Raw genomic sequence first — 25,509 nt, 5'->3', positions numbered from 1 at the left:
ATTTGTCTTCTTCCCTGATGTTTTCCTGGTGCTTAAGTCAATGTCTGGTACATCAAAAGTGCTCAGTAAGTATTTGTTGAAAAAGAAAATGATAATTTGCATGGCATTTAAAACGTGAGGCAGGTGGAGTGGGTAAAGCAAGACGGTGGAATAGAAGTCTTCACCAATTGTTCCCCCTCAAGCCCCCTGCAAGGACATCAGTTTAAAAAATATCTACACACACAAAAAAAGCACCTACATAAGAACAAAAAATCAGGTGAGCACTCACAGTAAGTACCTGGTTTTAACTTCATATCGCTAAAAGAGGCAATGAAGAGGTAGAATGAACAGTCTTGGATTACTGACACCACCTCCTCCTCTATCCCCTGAAAGTGGCAACAAGGTGAAGAGAACCTTGTGCCTTCTGTGCCCTGGGGAGAGGGAAAGCACAGCAATTGTGAGGTATTGAAATCAGTGCTGCTTTTATAGCAGAAAGCAAAACCAGACCCAACTCAGCTGATGCCCACCCTGGAGGGTGCATGTAAACCAGTCCTAGCCAGAGGGGAATCGCAGATCCCAGAGGTTGGAACTTGAGTTCCTGCAAACCTCATCATTGTAGGCTTAAGGGGTTTGGGGTCCCAAATAAACTTGAAAGGCTGTCTAGGCCACAAGGACTGTAATACATAAATGAGTCCTAGGTCTGAACTGGGCCCAGAGCCTGTGGCCTGGAGGGACATGGGACATACTGAGACACCAGCTGGGGTGACTAAGGGAGTGCTAGCATCACCCCTCCCCTAACCCCAGGCAACTCCAAAAGAGAACCCTTTCTTGCACTTGAAGAGAGAAGATGGAAGAGTGGGGCAGACTTTGTATTGCATCTTAAATACCAGCTCAGCCACAGCAGAACAGGGCAGCAGTCCAAGTCGTAAGAACCCTATTCCAGGCCCTACCTCCTGGACATTTCTAGACACAACCCTAGGCCAGAAGGGAACCACTGCCTTGAAGGGAAGGACCCAGTACTGGCAGGGCTTATTACCCGGTAACTGAATAGCCCTTGAGTCCTGAATAACCAGCAGCAATACCCAGGTACTATGTCAAGGGCCTTGGGTGAGACAGAGCCTTACCAGCCACAAATGAGTCTCAGCATATTCCCAGGTGTGGTGTCTAAAGGGTGAGACTTCTGACTGAGAAAAGCAGAGGGAAAAGTAAAGGGGACTTTGTCTTGCACCTTAGATACCAGCTCAGCCACAGCAGGCTAGAGCACCAAACAGGCTCTTGGGGCCCCCAGTTCTAGGACTTAGGTCTTGGATGGCATTTCTGGACCTGCCCTGGGCCAGAGGAGAGCCCATTGATCTGAAAGATGAGTCCCAGGCCAGGCAGCACTCACTACAAGCTGACTGAAGAGCCCTTGGGCCTTAAGAGAACATCAGTGGTAGTCTGGCAGTACTCCCCATGGGCCTTTTCCTCAACACACAGATCATTCTCAATGATAGACCATATGTTAGGTCACATAACAAGCCTGAAAATATCCCCCTAAAATTAAAATAATATCAAGCACCTTCTCTGACCACAATGGAATAGGTGGCAATGGCCACCGGGTGAGCTTCCTCTGCCTTCGGAAAGGGGAAGGAAGAATGAGAAGGACAGCCTCTTGTGGTTTCAGTGTCAGCTCAGCTGTAGTAAAATAAAATACCAGGTGCACTTCTAAGGTTTTTGACTCTAGACCATAGCTCCTGGATGGCATCTCTGGATCCACCCAGGAACCTGGAGGAACTCACCACCCTAAATGAAAGAACAACATAGGTGTGACTGGCCTTGGCACCTGCTGATTATAGAGCCCCAGGGCTTTGAGTGAACATAGGTGTTAGCCAGGAAGTGGTTACAGCAGACTTTGCATACAGCAGTGTTGTGCTGGCTTCAGGTCTGAACTAGCAGAATCCTAGGGATGGTGGCCACCAGGGTGCTTGTGTCACTCCACCTCCAGCTTCATGTGGCTCAGGGTAGAAAGAGACTATTTGGGAGAAAGTAAGGGAAGAGAACAAGAGTCTCTGCCTGGTAATCCAGAGAATTCTTTATCTTGGCCAAGACCATCAAGGTGGTACTTTTATGAGTCTGCAAGAACCACAGCACTACTGGGTTTCAGGTCTGCCCTAAAGCAGATGCAGCTTAGATCAGAACACCCAAGCCTTTTAAAATATCTGGAAAGCCTTCCCAAAAACTACAGTTGCAAACAAGCCCAGACTGAGAAGACTACAAAAAAAAACAAAACAAACAAACAAACAAACAAAAAACTAACTTTTCAATGCCCAGACACAGATGTACATCTACAAGTATCAAGATGACCCAGGAAAACATGACCTCACCAAATGAACTAAATGATGCACCAGGGGCCAATCCTGGAGAGACAGAGATATGTGACCTTTTAGATATTGAAGTCAAAATAGCTGTTTTGAGGAAACTCACATAAATTAAAGACAACACAGAGAATTCAGAATTCTATCAGATAAATGAACAAAGAGATGGAAATAATTAAAGAGAATCAAGGAGAAATTTTGGAGCTGGCAAATGCATTTGGCATAGTGAAGAATGCATCGTAGTCTTTTAACAGCAGAATTGATCAAGCAGAAGAAAGAATGAGTGAGCTTGAACACAGGCAATTTGAAAATACACAGTCAGAGGAGACAAAAAATAATACAAACCAATGAAACACACCTACAGATTTTAGAAAATAGCTTCAAAAGGGAAAATCTAAGGGTTATTGGCCTTAAAGAAGAGGTAGAATGTCTATTCAATGGGATAACTAGAGAGAAATTTACAAACCTAGAGAAAGACGTCAATATCCAAGTACAAGAAAGTTATAGAATGCTAAACAGATTTAACCCAAAGAAGATTACCTCAAGGTATTTAATAAACAAACTCCCAAAGTTCGAGGCTAAAGAAAGCATCCTAAAAGCCACAAGAGAAAAGAAACAAATCGCTCCTAAACATCTGGCATCAGACTTTTCAGTAGAAGCCTTACAAGCCAGGAGAGAGTGGCATGACATATATAAAGTGCTGAAGAAAAATATTTTTTAACTTAGAATAGTACATCAGGTGAAATTATCTTGCAAACATGAAGGAGAAATAAAGACTTTCCCAGACCAAAAAAAAAAAAAAGGAGAGATATTTTTATTAACACTAGAGCTGTCCTACAAGAAATGCTAAAGGGAGTTTTATAGTCAGAAAGAAAAGGACAATAAGGAGCAAGAAGAAATAATCTGAAGGTATAAAACTCAGTGGTAATAGGAAGTACAAAGAAAAGCAAAGAATATTATAACATGGTGACTATGGTGTGTAAACTGTTATTAAGTAGAAAGACTAAATAATGAACCAATGAAAAATAGTAACAACAACAAATTTTTATGATGTAGACAGTACAGTAAGATATAAAGAGTAACAACAAAAAATTAAAAAGCAAGGGAAATATTAAGGTATACAATATTAGTTTTCTTTTTGATTGCTTACATGTTTGTTTATGCAAACAGTGTTGTTATCAGCTAATCTCAAACCAAAAATCATACAACGTATACAGAAAAAATAAGAAGCAAGAAACTAAATCATATGACCAGAGAAAATTACCTTCACTAAAAGGAAGACAGGAAGGAAAGAAGGAAGACAAGACCACAAAGCAAACAGAAAACAAAACAGTAGAATTATATCATTATTTATCAACAATAACATTGAATGTAAATGTACTAAACTCTCCAATAAAAGACAGAGTTTTGGATACAAAGAAACACAAAACATGACCTATTGATCTGTTTTCTACAAGAAACACATTTCAACTATAAAGACATACATAAACTGAAGATAAAGGGATAGAAAAAGATATTCCATGCCAATGGAAACCAAAAAAGAAGAGGAGTAGCTATCATTATATCAGACAAAATAGATTTCAAAACAAAAACTATAAGAAAAGACAAGGTCACTATATAATGATAAAGGGGTCAGTTCAGCAAGAGGATATAACAATTTGAAATATACATGGACCCAACCCTGGAACACTCAGATATGTAATGCAAATATTGTTAGAGCTAAAGAGAGAGACTCCAATACAACAATAGCTGGAGACTTCAACACCCCACTTTCAGCATTGGACAGATATTGCAAATAGAAAATCAACAAAGAAACATCAGACTTAAAATGCACTATAGACCAAATGGATCTAATAGATATTAATAGAACATTTCATCTAATGACTATAGAGTACATATCCTTTTCCACAGCATATAGATCATTCTCAAACATAGACCATATATTAGGTCACTTAAAAAGCCTTAAAATATCCCCTCAAAATTAAAATAATATCAAGCATCTTCTCTGACCACAATGGAATAAAACTATAAATCAATCACAAGAGGGATTTTGGAAACTATACAAATACATGCAGATTAAACAATATGCTCCTGAATGACCATTGGGTCAAAGAAGAAATTAAGAAAGAAATTGGGGGGGAGGAGCCAAGATGGCCGAATATGAACAGCTCCAGTCTACAGCTCCCAGCGAGAGTGATGCAGAAGACGGGTGATTTCTGCATTTCCAACTGAGGTACCAGGTTCATCTCACCGGAGAGTGCCAGACAGTAGGTGGAGGACAGTGGGTGCAGCGCACCATCTGCGAGCCGAAGCAGGGTGAGGCATCGCCTCACCCGGGAAGCGCAAGGGGTCAGGGAATTCCCTTTCCTAGTCAAAGAAAGTGGTGACAGATGGCACCTGGAAAATCGGGTCACTCCCACCCTAATACTGCACTTATCCAACTGGCTTTAAAAAATGGCACACCAGGAGATTATATCCCACACATGGCTCAGAGGGTCCTACACCCATGGAGTCTCACTCATCGCTAACACAGCAGTCCCAGATCAAACTGCCAGGTGGCAGCGAGGCTGGGGGAGGGGCGCCCACCATTTCTGAGTTAGTTGTTTGATTAGGTAAACAAAGCAGCTAGGGAAACTCGAACTGGGTGGAGCCCACCACAGCTCAAGGAGGCATGACTGCCTCTGTAGGCTCCACCTCTGGGGGCAGGGCACAGACAAACAAAAATAGCAGTAACCTCTACAGACTTAAATGTCCCTCTCTGACAGCTTTGAAGAGAGTAGTGGTTCTCCCAGCACGCAGCTGGAGATCTGAGAATGGGCAGACTGTCTCCTCAAGTGGGTCCCTGACCCCCGAGTAGCCTGACTGGGAGGCATCCCCCAGTAGGGGGCAGACTGACACCTCACCCGGCCGGGTAATCCTCTGAGACAAAACTTCCTGAGGAACGGTCAGGCAGCAGCATCTGCAGTTCATCAATATCCACTGTTCTGCAGACACTGCTGCTGATATCCAGGCAAACAGAGTCTGGAGTGGACCTCTAGCAAACTCCAACAGACCTGCAGCTGAGGGTCCTCTCTTTTAGAAGGAAAACTAACAAACAGAAAGGACATCCACACCCAAAACCCATCTGTACATCACCATCATCAAAGACCAAAGGTAGATAAAACCACAAAGATGGGGGAAAAAAAGAGCAGAAAAACTGGAAACTCTAAAAATCAGAGTGCCTCTCCTCCTCCAAAGGAACGCAGCTCCTCACCAGCAATGGAACAAAGCTGGATGGAGAATGACTTTGACGAGTTGAGAGAAGAAGGCTTCAGACGATCAAACTACTCCGAGCTACAGAAGGAAATTCGAACCAATGGCAAAGAAGTTAAAAGCTTTGAAAAAAATTTAGACGAATGGATAACTAGAATAATTAATGCAGAGAAGTCCTTAAAAGACCTGATGGAGCTGAAAACCAAGGCACGAAAGCTATGTGATGAATGCAGAAGCCTCAGTAGCCGATGCGATCTACTGGAAGAAAGGGTATCAGTGATGGAAGATGAAATGAATGAAATGAAGCGAGAAGGGAAGTTTAGAGAAAAAAGAATAAAAAGAAATGAACAAAGCCTCCAAGAAATATGGGACTATGTGAAAAGACCAAATCTACATCTGATTGGTGTACCTGAAAGTGACGGGGAGAATGGAACCAAGTTGGAAAACACTCTGCAGGATATTATCCAGGAGAACTTCCCCAATCTAGCAAGGCAGGCCAACATTCACATTCAGGAAATACAGAGAACACCACAAAGATACTCCTCAAGAAGAGCAACCCCAAGACAAATAATTGTCAGATTCACCAAAGTTGAAATGAAGGAAAAAATGTTACGGGCAGCCAGAGAGAAAGGTCGGGTTACCCACAAAGGGAAGCCCATCCAGACTAACAGCTGATCTCTCTGCAGAAACTCTACCAGCCAGAAGAGAGTGGGGACAAATATTCAACATTCTTAAAGAAAAGAATTTTCAACCCAGAATTTCATATCCAGCCAAACTAAGCTTCCTAAGTGAAGGAGAAATAATATACTTTACAGACAAGCAAATGCTGAGAGATTTTGTCACCACCAGGCCTGCCCTAAAAGAGCTCCTGAAGGAAGCACTAAACATGGAAAGGAAAAACCGGTACCAGCCACTGCAAAAACATGCCAAATTGTAAAGACCATCAAAGCTAGGAAGAAACTGCATCAACTATCAAGCAAAATAACCAGCTAACATCATAATGACAGGATCAAATTCACACATAACAATATTAACTTTAAATGTAAATGGGCTAAATGCTCCAATTAAAAGACACAGACTGGCAAATTGGATAGAGTCAAGACCCATCAGTGTGCTGTATTCAGGAACCCCATCTCACGTGCAGAGACACACATAGGCTCAAAATGAAGGGATGGAGGAAGATCTACCAAGCAAATGGAAAACAAAAAAAGGCAGGGGTTGCAATCCTAGTCTCTGATAAAACAGACTTTAAACCAACAAAGATCAAAAGAGACAAGGCCATTACATAATGGTAAAGGGATCAACTCCACAAGAAGAACTAACTATCCTAAATATATATGCACCCAATACAGGAGCACCCAGATTCATAAAGCAAGTCCTGAGTGGCCTACAAAGAGACTTAGACTCCCACACAATAATAATGGGAGACTTTAACACCCCACTGTCAACATTAGACAGATCAACAAGACAGAGAGTTAACAAGGATACCCAGGAATTGAACTCAGCTCTGCACCAAGCGGACCTAATAGACATCTACAGAACTCTCCACCCCAAATCAACAGAATATACATTCTTTTCAGCACCACACCACACCTACTCCAAAATTGACCACATAGTTGGAAGTAAAGCACTCCTCAGAAAATGTAAAAGAACAGAAATTATAACAAACTGTCTCTCAGACCACAGTGCAATCAAACTAGAACTCAGGATTAAGAAACTCACTCAAAACCGCTCAACTACATGGAAACTGAACAACCTGCTCCTGAGTGACTACTGGGTAAACAAGGAAATGAAGGTAGAAATAAAGATGTTCTTTGAAACCAATGAGAACAAAGACACAACATACCAGAATCTCCGGGACACATTCAAAGCAGTGTGTAGAGGGAAATTTATAGCACTAAATGCCCTCAAGAGAAAGCAGGAAAGATCTAAAATTGACACCCTAACATCAAATTAAAAGAGCTAGAAAAGCAAGAGCAAACACATTCAAAAGCTAGGCGAAGGCAAGAAATAACTAAGATCAGAGCAGAACTGAAGGAAATAGAAACACAAAAAACCCTTCAAAAGATTAATGAATCCAGGAGCTAGTTTTTTGAAAAGATCAACAAAATTGATAGACTGCTAGCAAGACTAATAAAGAAAAAAAGAGAGAAGAATCAAATAGACACAATAAGAAACGATAAAGAGGATATCACCACCGATCCCACAGAAATACAAACTACCATCAGAGAATACTATAAACACCTCTATGCAAATAAAATAGAAAGTCTAGAAGAAATGGATAAATTCCTCGACACATACATCCTCCCAAGACTAAACCAGGAAGAAGTTGGATCTCTGAATAGGCCAATAACAGGCTCTGAAATTGAGGCAATGATCAATAGCTTACCAACCAAAAAAAGTCCAGGACCAGATGGATTCACAGCCGAATTCTACCAGAGGTACAAAGAGGAGCTGGTACCATTCCTTCTGAAACTATTCCGATCAATAGAAAAAGAGGGAATCCTCCCTAACTCATTTTATGAGGCCAGCATCATCCTGATACCAAAGGCTGGCAGAGACACAACCAAAAAAGAGAATTTTAGACCAATATCCTTGATGAACATTGATGCAAAAATCCTCAATAAAATACTGACAAACCTAATCCAGCAGCACATCAACAAGCTTTTCCACCATGATCAAGTGGGCTTCATCCCTGGGATTCAAGGCTGGTTCAACATACGCAAATCAATAAACGTAATCCAGCATATAAACAGAACCAAAAACAAAAACCACATGATTATCTCAATAGATGTAGAAAAGGCCTTTGACAAAATTCAACAACTCTTCATGCTAAAAACTCTCAATAAATTAGGTATTCATGGGACGTATCTCAAAATAATAAGAGCTATCTATGACAAACCCACAGCCAATATCATACTGAATGGGCAAAAACTGGAAGCATTCCCTTTGAAAACTGGCACAAGACAGGGATGCCCTCTCTCACCACTCCTATTCAACATAGTGTTGGAAGTTCTGGCCAGGGCAATCAAGCAGGAGAAGGAAATAAAGGGTATTCAATTAGGAAAAGAGGAAGTCAAATTGTCCCTGTTTGCAGATGACATGATTGTATATCTAGAAAACCCCATTGTCTCAGCCCAAAATCTGCTTAAGTTGATAAGCAACTTCAGCAAAGTCTCAGGATACAAAATCAATGTACAAAAATCACGAGCATTCTTATACACCAATAACAGACAAACAGAGAACCAAATCATGAGTGAACTCCCATTCACAATTACTTCAAAGAGAATAAAATACCTAGGAATCCAACTTACAAAGGATGTGAAGGACCTCTTCAAGGAGAACTACAAACCACTGCTCAATGAAATAAAAGAGGATACAAACAAACGGTAGAATATTCCATGCTCATGGGTAGGGCGAATCAATATCCTGAAAATGGCCATACTGCCCAAGGTAATTTATAGATTCAATGCCATCCCCATTAAGCTACCAATGACTTTCTTCACAGAATTGGAAAAAACTACTTTAAAGTTCATATGGAACCAAAAAAGAGCCCGCATCGCCAAGTCAATCCTAAGCCAAAAGAACAAAGCTGGAGGCATCACATTACCTGACTTCAAACTATACTACAAGGCTACAGCAACCAAAACAGCATGGTACTGGTACCAAAACAGAGATATAGACCAATGGAACAGAACAGAGCCCTCAGAAATAACGCCGCATATCCACAACTATCTGATCTTTGACAAACATGACAAAAACAAGCAATGGGGAAAGGATTCACTATTTAATAAATGGTGCTGGGAAAACTGGCTAGCCATATGTAGAAAGCTGAAACTGGATCCCTTCCTTACACCTTATACAAAAATTAATTCAAGATGGACTAAAGACTTAAATGTTAGACCTAAAACCATAAAAACCCTAGAAGAAAACCTAGGCTTTACCATTCAGGACATAGGCATGGGCAAGGACTTCATGTCTAAAACACCAAAAGCAATGGCAACAAAAGCCAAAATTGACAAATGGGATCTAATTAAACTAAAGAGCTTCTGCACAGCAAAAGAAACTATCATCGGAGCAAACAGGCAACCCACAGAATGGGAGAAAATTTTCACAACCTACTCATCTGACAAAGGGCTAATATCCAGAATCTACAATGAACTCCAACAAATTTACAAGAAAAAAACAAACAACCCCATCGAAAAGTGGGTGAAGGATATGAACAGACACTTCTCAAAAGAAGACATTTATGCAGCCAAAAAACACATGAAAAAATGTTCATCATCACTAGCCATCAGAGAAATGCAAATCAAAACCACAATGAGATACCATCTCACACCAGTTAGAATGGTGATCATTAAAAAGTCAGGAAACAACAGGTGCTGGAGAGGATGTGGAGAAATAGGAACACTTTTACACTGTTGGTGGGACTGTAAACTAGTTCAACCATTGTGGAAGTCAGTGTGGCGATTCCTCAGGGATCTAGAACTAGAAATACCATTTGACCCAGCCATCCCATTATTGGGTATATACCCAAAGGATTATAAATCATGATGCTATAAAGACATATGCACACGTATGTTTATAGTGGCACTATTCACAATAGCAAAGACTTGGAACCAATCTAAATGTCCAACAATGATAGACTGGATTAAGAAAATGTGGCACATATACACCATGGAATACTATGCAGCCATAAAAAATGATGAGTTCGTGTCCTTTGTAGGGACATGGATGAAGCTGAAAACCATCATTCTCAGCAAACTGTCGCAAGGACAAAAAACCAAACACCGCATGTTCTCACTCATAGGTGGGAATTGAACAATGAGAACACATGGACACAGGAAGGGGAACATCACACTCTGGGGACTGTTGTGGGGTGGGGGTAGGGGGGAGGGATAGCATTAGGAGATATACCTAATGCTAAATGACGAGTTAATGGGTGCAGCATAGCAGCATGGCACGTGTATACATATGTAACAAACCTGCACTTCGTGCACATGTACCCTAAAACTTAAAGCATAATAATAAAATTTAAAAACATAAAAAAATAAAGTAGATATTACAATAAAAAAAGAAAGAAATTGAAAAATTTTTTGAAACAAACGATAATGAAACACAATATGCCAAAACTTATGGGATACAGCAAAAGCACTTCCAAGAGGGAAGTTTATAGCTTTAAGTGCCTACATCAAAAAAAATAAGAAAAAGTTAAAATAAAAAATTTAACAATGGATTTTAAAGAACTAGAAAAGCAAGAGCAAACCAAACCCAAAATTAGTAGAAGTAAAAAATAATAAAGGTCAGAGCAGGAATAAATGAATTTGAAATTAAGAAAATAACAAAAGATGAATGACACATAAAGATGGTTTTTTGAAAAGTTAAGCAAAATTGACAAACCTCTAGCCAGACTAACAAAAAAAAAAAAAAAGAGAGAGAGAAGATCCAAATAAAATCAGAGATGAAAAAGGAGACATTACAACTGATACTGCAGAAATTCAAAGGGTCATTAGTGGCTACTAGGAGCAACTATACGCCAATAAATGGGAAAATCTATGAGAAATGGACAAATTCTTAGACACTTACAAACTACCAAGGTTGAACCATAAGGAAATTCAAAACCTAAACAGACCTCTGACAAGTAATGAGATTGAAGCCGTAATAAAAAGTCTCCCAGTAAAGAAAACCCTGGTCCTGATGACTTCACTACTGAATTTTACCAAATATTTAAAGAATAACTGATATCAATTCTACTCAAACTTTTCTGAAAAACAGAGTAGGAGGGAATACTTTGGAACTCATTCTACAAGGCCAGTATTACACTGACACCAAAAGCAGACAAAGACACATCAAAAACGAGAAAACTACAGGCCAATATCTCTAATGAATATTGATACAAAAACTTCAACAAGATACTAACAAACCAAATTCAACAGTACATTTAAAAGATTATTCATTGGCCGGGCACGGTGGCTCACGCTTGTAATCCCAGCACTTTGGGAGGCCAAGGTGGGCGGATCACGAGGTCAGGAGATCGAGACCATCCCGGCTAACACGGTGAAACCCCATCTCTACTAAAAATACAAAAAATTAGCCAGGGGTGGCGGCGGGTGCCTGTAGTCCCAGCTACTGGGGAAGCTGAGGCAGGAGAATGGTGTGAACCCAGAAGGCGGAACTTGCAATGAGCCTAGATCATGCCACTGCACTCCAGTCTGGGTGACAGAGCGAGACTCCATCTCAAAGAAAGAAAAAAAAAAATACCAAGACCAAGTGGTAATTATTCCTACTCTGCAAGAATGGTTCAACATATGCAAATCAACCAATGTGATACATTATATCAACAGAATGAAGGACTATAACCATATGATCATTTCAATTGATGTTGAAAAAGCATGTGATAAAATGTAGCATCCTTTCATGATAAAAACTGCCAGAAAATGGGATATAGAAGGAACATACCTCAACATAATAAAAGCCATATATGGCAGACCCACAAATAGTATCATATTGAAGGGGAAAAAATTTGAAACGCTTTCCTCTATTATCTGAAACGTGACAAGGATGCCTTTCACCGCTGTTATTCAACACAGTACTGAAAGTCCTAGCTGGAGCTATCAGATAAGAGAAAGATATAAAGGCCATCCAAATTAGAAACAAAGAAGTCAAATTTGCAAATGATATATTTAGAAAAACCTAACGAAGCCACAAAATAATCTATTAAAACTGATTTTAAAAATTTAGTAAAGTTGCAGGATACAAAATCAACATACATAGAATTTCTATATGTTAACAGAAACTGAAACTGAAGAAACTGACAAATTAAAAAGTAGTCCCATTTACAATAACCACAAATAAAATTAAATATGTAGGAATTAACTAAAGAAGTTAAAGATCTCTATAATGAAACCTACAAAACACTGATTAAAGAAATTCAGGCGGGGACACCATAAAATACAAAGATATTCTATGTTCATGAATTGGAAGAATAAACATTGTTAAAATGTCCATACTACCCAGAGTAATCTACAGATTTAATGAAATGCCTATCAAAATACCAATGATATTCTTCACAGAAATAGAAAAAAAAACTATGCTAAAATGTATATGGAACAACAAAAGATCCAGAATAACCAAAGTTATCCTAAGCAAAAGGACAAAACTGGAGGAATCACATTACCTGACTTCAAATTATACTACAGAGCTATTGTAACCAAAAACCAAAACAGCATAGTAATGGCATGAAAACAGGCACATAGACCAATGAAACAGAATACAGAACCCAGAAATAAATCCACACACCTACAGTGAACTCATTTTCGACAAAGTTGCCAAGAACATACATTGGGAAAAAGATTCTTCAATAAATAGTGCTGGGAAAACTGGATATCCATATGCAGAAGAAGGAAACTAGTCCCCTATCTCTTGTCATACACAAAAATCAAAGTGGATTAAAGACTTAAACCTAAGACCTCAAATTATGAAGCTAACACAAGAAAACATTGGGGAAACTCTCCAGGCCATCAGTCTTGGCAAAGATTTCTTGAGTAATATCCAACAAACATAGGCAACCAAAGCAAAAATGGACAAATGGAATTGCATCAAGTTAGAAAGCTTCTGCACAACAAAAGAAACAATCAACAAAGTAAAGATACAACCCACAGAACGAGAGAAAATATTAGCAAACTACTCATCTGACAAGGGATTAATAACTAGAATATATAAGAAACTCAACTCTACAGGAAAAAATCTAAAAATCTGATTAAAAATGGAGAAAAGACTTGAATAGACATTTCTCAAAAGAAGACTTACAAATGGCAAACAGGCATATGAAAATGTATTCAACATCACTGATCACCAGAGAACTGCAAATCAAAATTACAATGAGATATCATCTCATCTGAGATAAAATGGCTTATATCCAAAAAAAAAAAAAAAAAAAGGCAGTAACAAATACTGGCAAAGATGTGGAGAAAAGGGAATCCTCATACACTGTTGGTGGGAATGTAAATTAGTACAACCTCTATGGAAAACAGTTTGGAGGCTCCTCCAAACAGTAAAAGTAGAGCTACTATGTGATTCAGCAATCACACTGTTAGTTACACACCCATAGGAAAGGAAATCAGTATATCAAAAAGATATATGTACTCATGTTTGTTGCAGCTTTTGTCACAATAGCCGAGATTTGGAAGCAACACAAGTGTACATCAACAGATGAATGGATAAGAAAAATGTGGTACTTATACATAATGGAATACTATTCAGCCATAAAAAAGAATGAGATTCAGTCATTTGCAACAACATAGAACTGGAGGTCACTAAGTTAAGTGAAATAAGCAAGGCACAGGCAGACAAACATCACATGTTGTCACTTATTTGTGGGGTCTAAAAATCAAAACAATTGAAATCATGGAGATAGAGAGTAGAAGGATGGTGATATGATTTAGCTGTGTCCCCACCCAAACTTCATTTTGAATTGTAGTTCCCATAATCCCCAAGTGTCGTGGAAGAGACCTAGTGGGAGGGAGTTGAATCATGGGGGCAGTTATCCTCAGGCTGTTCTCATAATAGTGAGTGAGTTCTCATGAGATCTGACGGTTTTATAAGGGGCTTTGCCCCCTTTTGCTCAGAATTTCTCCTTGCTGCCGCCATGTGAAGAAGGATGTTTGCTTCCCTTTCCACCACGATTGTGAGTTTCCTGAGGCCTCCCCAGCCATGCTGAACTGTGAGTCAATTAAACCTGTTTCCTTTATACATTACCCAGTCTCCGGTATGTCTTTATTAGCAGCATGAGAAAGGACTAATACAGTAAATTTTTACCTGGCAGTGGGGTGCTGCTATAAAGATATCTGAAAATGTGGAAGCGACTTTGAAACTGGGTAATAGGCAGAGGTTGGAAAGTTTGGAGGGCCTAGAAGAAGATAGGAAAATGTGGGAAAGTTTGGAATTTCCTAGAGACTTGTTGAATGGCTTTGACCAAAATGCTGATAGTGATATGAACAATAAAGTCCAGGCTGAGGTGGTCACGGATGGAGATTAGGAACCTGTTGGGAACTGGAGCAAAGGTCACTCTTGCTATGCAAAGAGACTGGTGGCATTTTGCCCCTGCCCTAGAGACTGGTGGAACTTTAAACTTGAGAGAGACGATTTAGGGTATTTAGTGGAATAAATTTCTAAGCAGCAAAGCATTCAATAGGTGACAGAGCATAAAGTTAGGAAAATTTGCAGCCTGACAATGCAGTAGAAAAGAAAAATCCGTGTTCTGGGGAGAAATTCAAGCCTGCTGCAGACATTTACATATGTAACCAGGAGCCAAATGCTAATCACCAAGGCATGGGGAAAATGTTTCCAGGTCATGTCAGAGACCTTCTCAGCAGCCCCTCCCATCACAAGTCTGAAGGCTTAGGAGGGAAAAATGGTTTTGTGGGCAGGGCCCAGGGTCCCCCTACTGTGTCCAGCCTCAGGAAATGGTGTTCTGTGTCCCAGCTGCTTCAGCTCCAGCCATGGCTAAAAGGACCAAGGTACAGCTTGGGCCATGGCTTCAGAGGCTGAAAGCCCCAAGCCTTGGCAGCTTTCACGTGATGTTGGTCCTGCTGGTACAAGAAGACAAGAATTAAGGTTTAAAACTTCCACGTAGATTTCAGAGGATGTATAGAAATGCCTGGATGTCCAGGCAAAGGTGTACTGCAGGGGCAGTGCCCTCATGGAGAACCTCTGCTAGTGCAGTGCCAAAGGGAAATGTGGGATTGGAGCCTCCACACAGAGTCCCCATTGGTACACTGCCTAGGGGAGCTGTGAGAAGAGGGCGAGGGCCATCATCCTCCAGATCCCAGAATGGAAGATCCAACCACAGCTTGCACAGTGCACATGGAAAAGCTGCAGACACTCAATGCCAGCCATGAAAGCAGCTGGGAGGGAAGCTGTACCCTGACAAGCTGCAAGGGTGGAGCTGCCCAAGACCATGGGAACCCACCTCTTGCATCAGCATGACCTGGATGTGAGACATGAAGTCAAAGAAAATCATTTTGGAGCTTTAAGATTTGACTGTCCTGCTGGATTTTGGACTTGCATGGGGCCTGTAGCTCCTTGGTTTTGGCCAATTTCTCCCATTTGGAATGGCTGTATTTACCAAATGCCTGTACCCCCATTGTAGATAGGAAGTAACTAACTAGCTTTTGATTTTACAGGCTCATAGGTGGAACAGACTTGCCTTGTTTCAGATGAGACTTTGGACTTGAACTTTTAGGTTAATGCTGGAATGAGTTAACACTTTGGAGAACTGTTGGGAAGGCATGATTGTGTTTTGAAATGTGAGGACATGAGATTTGGGAGGGGCCAGGGGCTGAATGGTATGGTTTGGCTGTGTCCCCACCCAAATCTTATCTTGAATTGTAGTTCCCATAGTCCCCACATGTCATGGGAGGGACACAGTGGGAGGTAATTGAATCATGGGGTTGGTTACCTCCATGCTGCTGTTCTTGTGATAGTGAGTGAGTTCCCACAAGATTTCTTGGTTTTAGAAGGGGCTTTTCCCCCTTTTGCTCAGCACTTTTTGCTGCTGCCACGTGAAGAAGGATGTGTTTGCTTCCCCTTCCGCCATGATTGTAAGTTTTCTGAGGCTTCCCCAGCCATGCTGAATTGTGAGTCAATTAAACCTCTTTCCTTCATACATTATCCAGTCTTGAGTATGTCCTTATTAGCATTGTGAGAACAGTCTAATACAGATGGTTACCAGAGGCTAGGAATGGTAGTGGGGGGGTGGGGGTTTAAGAGATGAGGATGGTTAATCAATACAAAAAAATAGTTAGAGTAAATGAATAAGGCCTAGTAGTTGATAGCACAATAGGGTAACTATAGTCGATAATAATTTAGTTTTACATTTAAAAATAACTAAAATAATATAATTAATTTTTTTATTATACTTTAAGTTCTGGGGTACATGTGCAGAATGTGCAGGTTTGTTACATAGGTATACACGTGCCATGGTGAATTGCTGCACCCATCAACCTATCATCTACATTTGGTATTTTTCCTAATGCTATCCCTCCCCTAGCCCCCCACCCCCCGACAGGCCCTGGTGTGTGATGTTCCCCTCCCTGTGTCCATGTGTTCTCATTGTTCAACTCCCACTTATGAGTGAGAACATGCGGTGTTTGGTTTTCTGTTCCTGTGTTAGTTTGCTGAGAATGATGGTTTCCAGATTCATCCATTTCCCTGCAAAGGACATGAACTCATCCTTTTTTATGGCTGCATAGTATTCCATGGTGTATATGTGCCACATTTTCTTTATCCAGTCTATTATTGATGGACATTTTGGTTGGTTCCAAGTCCTCGCTATTGTGAACAGTGCTGCAATAAACATACGTGTGCATGTGTCTTTATAGTAGAATAATTTATAATCCTTTGGGTATATACCCAGTAATGGGATTGCTGGGTCAAATGGTATTTCTCATTCTAGATCCTTGAGGAATCGCCACACTGTCTTCCACAATAGTTGAGCTAATTTACACTCCCACCAACAGAGTAAAATTGTTCCTATTTCCCCACATCCTCTCAAGCATCTGTTGTTTCCTGGCTTTTTAATGATCATCATTCTAACTGGCATGAGATGGTATCTAATTGTGGTTTTGAACTGAATTTCTCTAATGACCAGTGATGATGAGCTTTTTTTTATATGTTTGTTGGCCGCATAAGTGTCTTCTTTTGAGAAGTGCCTATTGATATCCTTTGTCCAAAAAGGATATGGGGTTGATGGGGTTGTTTGTATTTTTCTTGTAAATTTGTTTAAGTTCTTTGTAGATTCTGGATATCAGTCCTTTGTCCGATGGATAGACTGCAAAATTTTTCCCATTCTGTATGTTGCCTGTTCACTCTGATGATAGTTTCTTTTGCTGTGCAGAAGCTCTTTAGTTTCATTAGATCCCATTTGTCAATTTTGGCTTTTGTTGCCATTGCTTTTGTTGTTTTAGTGATCAAGTCTTTGCCCGTGCCTATGTCCTGAATGGTATTGCCTAGGTTTTCTTCTAGGGTTTTTATGGTTTTAGGTCTTATGTTTAAGTCTTTACTCCACCTTGAGTATGTTGAACCACCCTTGCATCCCAGGGGTGAAGCTGACTTGATCATGGTGGATAAGCTTTTGGATGTGCTGCTGGATTTGGTTTGCCAGTATTTTACTGAGGATTTTTTCATCCATGTTCATTAGGGATATTGGCCTGAAATTTTCTTTTTCTGTCATGTCTCTGCCAGGTTTTCGTATCAGGGTGATGCTGGCCTTATAAAATGATTTAGGGAGGAGTCCCTCTTTTTCTATTGTTTGGAATAATTTCAGAAGGAATGGTACCAGCTCCTCTTTGTACCTGTGGTAGAATTTGGCTGTGAATCCATCTGGTCCTGGGCTTTTTTTGGTTGGTAGGCTAGTAATGACTGCCTCAATTCCAGAACTTGTTATTGGTCTATTCAGGAATTCAACTTCTTCCTGGTTTAGTCTTGGGAGGGTGTATATGTCCAGGAATTTATCCATTTCTTCTAGATTTTCTAGTTTATTTGCATACAGGTGTTTATAGTATTCACTGATGGTAGTTTGTATTTCTGTAGGATCAGTGGTGTTTATTATGTCTATTTGATTCTTCTCTCTTTCCTTCTTAATCTGGTTAGCAGTCTATTCATTTTGTTAATCTTTTCAAACAACCAGCTCCTGGATTTATTGATTTTTTGAAGGGCTTTTTGTGTCTCTATCTCCTTTAGTTCTTCTCTGATCTTAGTTATTTCTTGTCTTCTGCTAGATTTTGAATTTGTTTGTTCTTGCTTCTCTAGTTTTTGTTTTGTTTTGTTTTTTTTAAGATGGAATCTCGCACTGTCGCCCAGGCTGGAATGCAGTGGCACAATCATGGCTCACTGCAAGTTCTGCCTCCCAGGTTCATGCCATTCTCCTGTCTCAGCTTCCTGAGTAGCTGGGACTACAGGCACCCACCACCACGCTGGGCTGATTTTTTGTATTTTTAGTAGAGATGCGGTTTCACCATGTTAGCCAGGATGGTCTCGATCTCTTGATCTAGTGATCCACCTGCCTTGGCCTCCCAAAGTGTTGGGATTACAGGCGTGAGCCACCATGCCCAGCCTCTAGTTCTTTTAATTGTGATGTTAGGGTATCAATTTTAGATCTTCCCCACTTTCTCCTGTGGGTATTTTGTGCTATAAATTTCCCTCTAAACACTGCTTTAGCTGTGTCCCAGAGATTCTGGTATGTTGTGTCTTTGGTCTCATTGATTTCAAAGAACTTATTTATTTTTGCTTTAATGTTGTTATTTACCCAGTAGTCATTCAGGAGCAGGTTGTTGACTTTCCATGTAGTTGTGTGGTTTTGAGTGCATTTCTTAATTCTGAATTCTAATTTGATTGCCCTGTGGTCTGAGAGGCTGTTTGTTATGATTTCTGTTCTTTTGCATTTGCTGAGGAGTGTTTTACTTCCAATTATGTGGTCAATTTTAGAATAAGTGTGATGTGGTGCTGAGAAGAATGTATATTCTGTTGAACTGGGGTAGAGATTTCTGTAGATGTCTATTAGGTCTGCTTGGTCCAGAGCTGAGTTCAAGTCCTGAATATCCTTGTTAATTTTCTGTCTCGTTGATCAGGCTAATATTGACAGTGGGGTGTTAAAGTCTCCCACTATTATTGTGTGGGATTCTAAGTCTCTTTGTAGGTCTCTAAGGACTTGCTTTATGAATCTGGCTGCTCCTGTTTTGGATGCATATATATTTAGGATAGTTAGCTCTTCTTGTTGCATTGACCCCTTTACCATTATGTAATGGCCTTCTTTGTCTCTTTTTATCTTTGTTGGTTTAAAGTCTGTTTTTTCAGAGACTAGGATTGCAATCCCTGCTTTTTTTTTTTTTTTTTTTTTTTTTTTTTTTTTTCCTTTTGAGATGGAGTCTCGCTCTGTCTCCCAGGCTGGAGTGCAGTGGCACAATCTTGGCTCACTGCAAGCTCCACCTCCCAGGTTCATGCCATTCTCCTGCCTCAGCCTCCTGAGTAGCTGGGACTACAGGCACCTGCCACCACGCCCGGCTAATTTTTTTGTGTTTTTAGTAGAGACAGGGTTTCATTGTCTTAGCCAGGATGGTCTCGATCTCCTAACCTCGTCATCTGCCCGCCTTGGCCTCCCAAAGTGCTGGGATTACAGGCATGAGCCACAGCGCCCAGCCCAATCCCTGCTTTTTTGCTTTCCATTTGCTTGGTAAATATTCCTCCATCAGTCTATTTTGAACCTATTTGTGTTTTTGCACATCAGATGGGTCTCCTGAATACAGGACTCTAATGGGTCTTGACTCTGTATCCAATTTGCCAGTCTGTGTCTTTTAATTGGTGCATTTAGCCCATTTACATTTAAGGTTAATATTGTTATGTGTGAATCTGATCATGTCATTATGATGCTAGCTGGTTGTTTTGCCTGTTAGTTGATGCAGTTTCTTCATAGTGTCGGCGGGCGTTCTTTACAATTTGCAGTGGCTGGTACCAGTTGTTCCTTTCCATGTTTAGTGCTTCCTTCAGGAGCTTTTGTAAGAGAGGCCTGGTGGTGACAAAAGCTCTCAGCATTTGCTTGTCTGTAAAGGATTGTATTTCTCCTTCACTTATGAAGCTTAGTTTGGCTGGATATAAAATTCTAGGTTGAAAAATTCTGTTCTTTAAGAATGTTGAATATTGGCCGCCACTCTCTTCTGCCTTGTAGAGTTTCTGCAGAGAGACCCGCTGTTGGTCTGATGGGCTTCCTTTTGTTGGTTACCCAACCTTTCTCTCTGGCTGCCCTTAACATTTTTTCCTTCATTTCAGCCTTGGTGGATCTGATGATATGTGTCTTGGGATTGCTCTTCTCAAGGAGTACCTTTGTGCTGTTCTCTGTATTTCCTGAATTTGAATGTTGGTCTGTCTTGCTAGGTTGGGGAAGTTCTCCTGGATTATATCCTGAAGCATGTTTTCCAACTTGGTTCCATTCTCCCTGTCACTTTCAGGTATACCAGTCAAACGTAGGTTTGGTCTTTTCACATAGTCTCATATTCCTTGAGGGCTTTGTTCAGTCCTTTTTCTCTAATCTTGTCTTCACGCTTTCTTTCATTAAGTTGGTCTTCAATCTCTGATATACTTCCTTCCACTTGATCAATTTGGGTATTGATACCTGTGTATGCTTCATGAAGTTCTCATGCTGTGTTTTTGAGCTCCATCAGGTCATTTATGTTCTTCTCTAAACTGGTTATTCCAGTTTGCAATTCATCTAACCTTTTTTCAAGGTTCTTAGCTTCCTTGCATTGGGTTAGAACATGCCCCTTTAGCTCGGAGGAGTTTGTTATTACCCATCTTCTGAAGCCTACTTCTGTCAATTCATCAAACTCATTCTGTGTCCAGTTTTGTTCCACTGCTGGTGAGGAGTTGTGATCCTTTGGAAGAGAAGAGGAATTCTGGATTTTGGAATTTTCAGCCTTTTTGCACTGTTTTTTCCTCATCTTCATGGATTTATCTACCTTTGGTCTTTCATGTGGTAACTTTCAGATGGGGTTTTTGTGTGGATGTCCTTTTTGTTGATGTTGATGCTATTCCTTTATGTTTGTTAATTTTCCTTGTAACAGTCAGACCTCTCTGCTGCAGATCTGCTGGAGTTTGCTAGACATCCACTCCAGACCCTATTTGCCTGTGTATCACTAGCAGAGGCTGCAAAACAGCAAAGATTGCTGCCTCCTCCTTCCTCTGGAAGCTTCTTCCCAGAGGGGCACCCGCCAGATGCCAGCCAGAGCTCTCCTATATGAAATGTCTGTTGGCCCCTGCTGAGAGGTGTCTCCCAGTCAGGAGGCACGGGGGTCAAGGACCCACTTGAGGAGGCAGTCTGTTCCTTAGCAGAGCTCAAACACTGTGCTGGGAGATCTGCTGCTGTTTTCAGAGCCAGCAGGCAGGAACTTTTAAGTTTGCTGAAGCTGTGCCCACAGTTACCCTTTCCCCCAGGTGCTCTGTCCCAGGGAGATGGGAGTTTTTATCTATAAGCCCCTGACTGGGGCTGCTGCCTTTCTCTCAGAGATGCCCTGCCCAGAGAGGAGGAATCTAGAGAGGCAGTCTGGCTACAGCAGCTTTGCCGAGCTGCGGTGGGCTCCGCCCAGTTCAAACTTCCCAGCAGGTCTGTTTACACTGTAAGGGAAAAACCGCCTACTCAAGCCTCAGTAATGTATGAGGCCTTTCCCCCCACCAAGCTCGAGCATCCTAGATCAACTTCAGACTGCTGTGCTTGTAGGGAGAATTTCAAACCAGTAGATCTTATCTTGCTGGGCTCCATGGGCATGGGATCTGCTGAGCTATACCACTTGGCTCCCTGGCTTCAGCCCCCTTTCCAGAGGAATGAACAGTTCTGTCTTGCTGGCATTCCAGGCACCACTGGGGTATAAAGAAAAAAAACTCCTGCAGCTAGCTCAGTGTCTGCCCAAATGGATGCCCAGTTTTGTGCTTGAAACCCAAGGCCCTGGTGGTGTAGGCACCCAAGGGAATCTCCTGGTCTGTGGGTTGCAAAGACCATGGGTAAAGCATAGTATCTGGGCTGAATGCACCATCCCTCATGGCACAGTCCCTCATGGCTTCCTTTAGCTAGAGGATGGAGTTTCGGGACCCATTGTGCTTCTTGGGTGAGGTGATGCCCCACGCTGCTTTGGCTCACCCTCTGTGGGCTGCATCCGCTGTCTAACCAGTCCCAGTGAGATGAGCTGGGTACCTCAGTTGGAAATGCAGAAATAACCCACCTTCTGCATTGATCTCGCTGGGAGCTGCAGACCAGAGCTGTTTCTATTCTGCCATCTTGCCCACCACTCAATGTGATTGTTTATAACACAAAAGATAAATGCTTAAAAGGATGGATACCCCATCTTCCATTATGTGATTGTTAGGCATTGCATGCCTGTATCAAAACATGTACCTTGCTAATAAATGTGCCTACTATGTACCCACAAAAATTTAAAATTAAAATAAACTCATATATCCCATAAATATATATACCTTCTATGTACCCATAAGTAAAAAATGAAACATGAATAAAATAAATGAATAAAATAAAATGCCATGCAAATTTTTGCTGTTTTTTGTTTTTAGCCAGTTTGATCCCTTTAGGGAGCTTTTTAAAAAGAGATATGAGTATGATGATAGGAGATGAGAGAGTGGACCAGGCTTACAAGTTTGCTTATTGAGGGTCTACTCTCCCCTTGTAAAAACTCTCTTTCTTCTTGCTGCTAATCCCGTTTAAATGCAACATCATGGAGAACAGGCCAGACTTTAAATCAGCATTAATTAACACATTAGGCCATGTGCCAACCCCTCAAGTGAGGTCTGGCCCGTGACCAGGTGAGGGCAGGAGTGATGGGACAGAGGGCAGAGGCCATGGCAGGTGGTGAGTGCCCTGGAAGAGGAGACAAGGAGGGCACAAGAATTGACCTCCTCTACCGTGAAATTCTCCTTGAACTCTTTTTTTTTTCTATTTATTTTATTGTGTAAAATTTGTACATCCAAAGGTAGTCATGAGATGGAATTCTGTGGAGAAGTTTATAAAATACAGATTATTCATTATCCTGGAGGGTAGATTCTGAACTAAAGAGCTTTCTTTCAGTCCTGTGATCTCAAGGTTTTGCTTTCAAAGAATTGAGTTTGAATTCCTTATTGAGTTTGATTGAAATGTGCCTTGGTCTCAGCCATTGCACCTCCCCAGCCCTCTTAACAACCATGAAGGAAAAAATGTAGAAAACTGTATAAATAGTGCTATACCCCAGATGTCCTTAAGCCTAGCCAGTCTACGGATGCCAGTGGGGAGAGGGGTCCCCCGTTATAGCAATAACTCAAATTTCCTGTTTAACTGTATTATTTTTTCACATGTTCCACCACCTGTTTCACCTGGCATGTTTGGTCTGCTCAGCCAAATCCACCTGTGACTTTTGAAGGACTTTTGAGAACAGCCAAATCACCCACTACTGGTACCAAAAACTGTATTAGTCAGAGTTCTCCAGAGGGACAGAACTATTATAGGATATATGTATATATGAGAGGGAGTTTATTAAGGAGAATTGACACACACAATCTCAAGATAAAGTCCCATGATAGGCTGTCCGCAAGCTGAGGAGCAAAGAAGCCAGCAGTGGTTCAGTATGAGTCTTAAAGCCTCAAAAGTAGGGATACTGACAGTGTGGCCTTCAGTCTGTGGCTGAAGGCCCAAGAGCCCCTGACAAATCATTGGTGTAAGTCAAAGAGCCCAAAGGCCCAAGAACTTGGAGTCCAGTGATCAAGGACAGGAAGCATCCAGCACAACAGAAAGATAGAAGACTAAGCAAGCCAACTTCATCAGTGTTCTCCCACACATCCAAGTTGCAGGGTTCCATTCTTTTCCAATCAATGCCCTCACTTTAACAGCAGACACTTGGCGAGTCTGTGTGTGCACCTTCCATTGTAGGTCCCAGCCATTCACATCATAAGGCTTATGTTTGATTTTCTGCAATTTCAGCCCTTTGTCTACAGGGGGTAAGACTCTCACTCAGGGCAATCTTAGAAGATTTGAGCCTAAATATGTGCTTCTGGAGGCAGGAGTTGGAATCCCTGAGTTTATCCTTTTTTCTTTCATCACTTTGTTATGCAAGCTTAGGAGCAACCAACCAACTTCATTACATTCCTTGTTTCTCCACATACAGTCAAAAGTATTATGTATAGGGTCACTGAACTCCTTGTTTCTCAAGAGGAGTGAATCAGGAGTATCAAGTGCATTTATTTTGCATAACTGTTCATGCCAAGGACTATCAGTGTTCTCCATACTATTAGAAGTACAGTCCTTAGCACTCTTGTCTCTAATCAGATTAAGCAGCCAACTCCAGAAACCCCAAAACCAACTAAAGAGATCCATCCTTAAAATTCTGTTCCTCTAGTACCACTCCTGGTACCAACTTTCTGTATTAGTCTGTTTTCACACTGCTGTAAAGAACTGCCTGAGACTGGGTAATTTATAAAGGAAAGAGGCTTAATTGACTCACAGTTCTGCATGGCTTGGTGGGCCACAGGAAACTTGCAATCATAGTGGAATGGGAAGCAGTCACCTTCTTCACAACGCAGCAGGAGAGAGAAAGCGTGTGAAGGAGGAACTGTCAAACACTTATAAAACTATCAGATATCATCATCAGATAGTGAGTGAAAACTCGCTCACTATCATGAGAACAGCACGGGGGAAACCGCCCCCCTGATCTAGTCACCTCCCACCAGGTCCCTCCCTAGACACATGGAGATTACAATTCGAGATGAGATTTGGGTAGGGACACAGAACCAAACCATATTACCTTCACATCTTGTCCATGTCCTTATCAAGCCAGGTAGCAAAAGTGATTTTAAAGGTAAGAAGAAGAACTATGACACAAACCCGGAGCAGTTTTATTATAATGATTGATTTACATCCATGTATAAAACTTGTTCTTGTATTAACATTGCTCACATTGATTTGGGGAATTATTTAAGAGGCTTCTTCTCATTTCTAAGGCATTTCAGTTTGGTATATTTCCTAGATGTTGTCATCACATCTTCCTTTCAAAGTGCTTCATGTGTGTATTTTGTCTTCCCCATTGTGGGGGTAGGGTAGAGGGGTCGCTGAAAACAGAGACAGTTTTGTACTTCTTCTGTTATCTTTTAAGGGATCTCGGTGCAGTGCTCTGAGTCAAATGACTCTGTTGCAGGTGTTCAACTGTGTAGATTAGCTGAGTGATGAGTATGTGTGGACATCTGTGCAAATTTGGATATAACATTAGTATAGTAGAACTTACTCCCTGTGAGACTGGAGCAAGAAACTAAGAGGGGAGTGGCTGGGGTCTCGACTTACTGGCTTCATGAACTTGGATAAGCCACTTTACTTCTCTTGCCTCAGCTTTTCAACTTATATGGC

Source organism: Pan troglodytes, chromosome 13, assembly GCF_028858775.2.
Source record: "Pan troglodytes isolate AG18354 chromosome 13, NHGRI_mPanTro3-v2.0_pri, whole genome shotgun sequence".
Classification (NCBI taxonomy): domain Eukaryota; kingdom Metazoa; phylum Chordata; class Mammalia; order Primates; family Hominidae; genus Pan; species Pan troglodytes.
The sequence above is the reverse complement of the archived record's forward strand: the minus strand, read 5'-3'. Positions refer to the sequence as shown.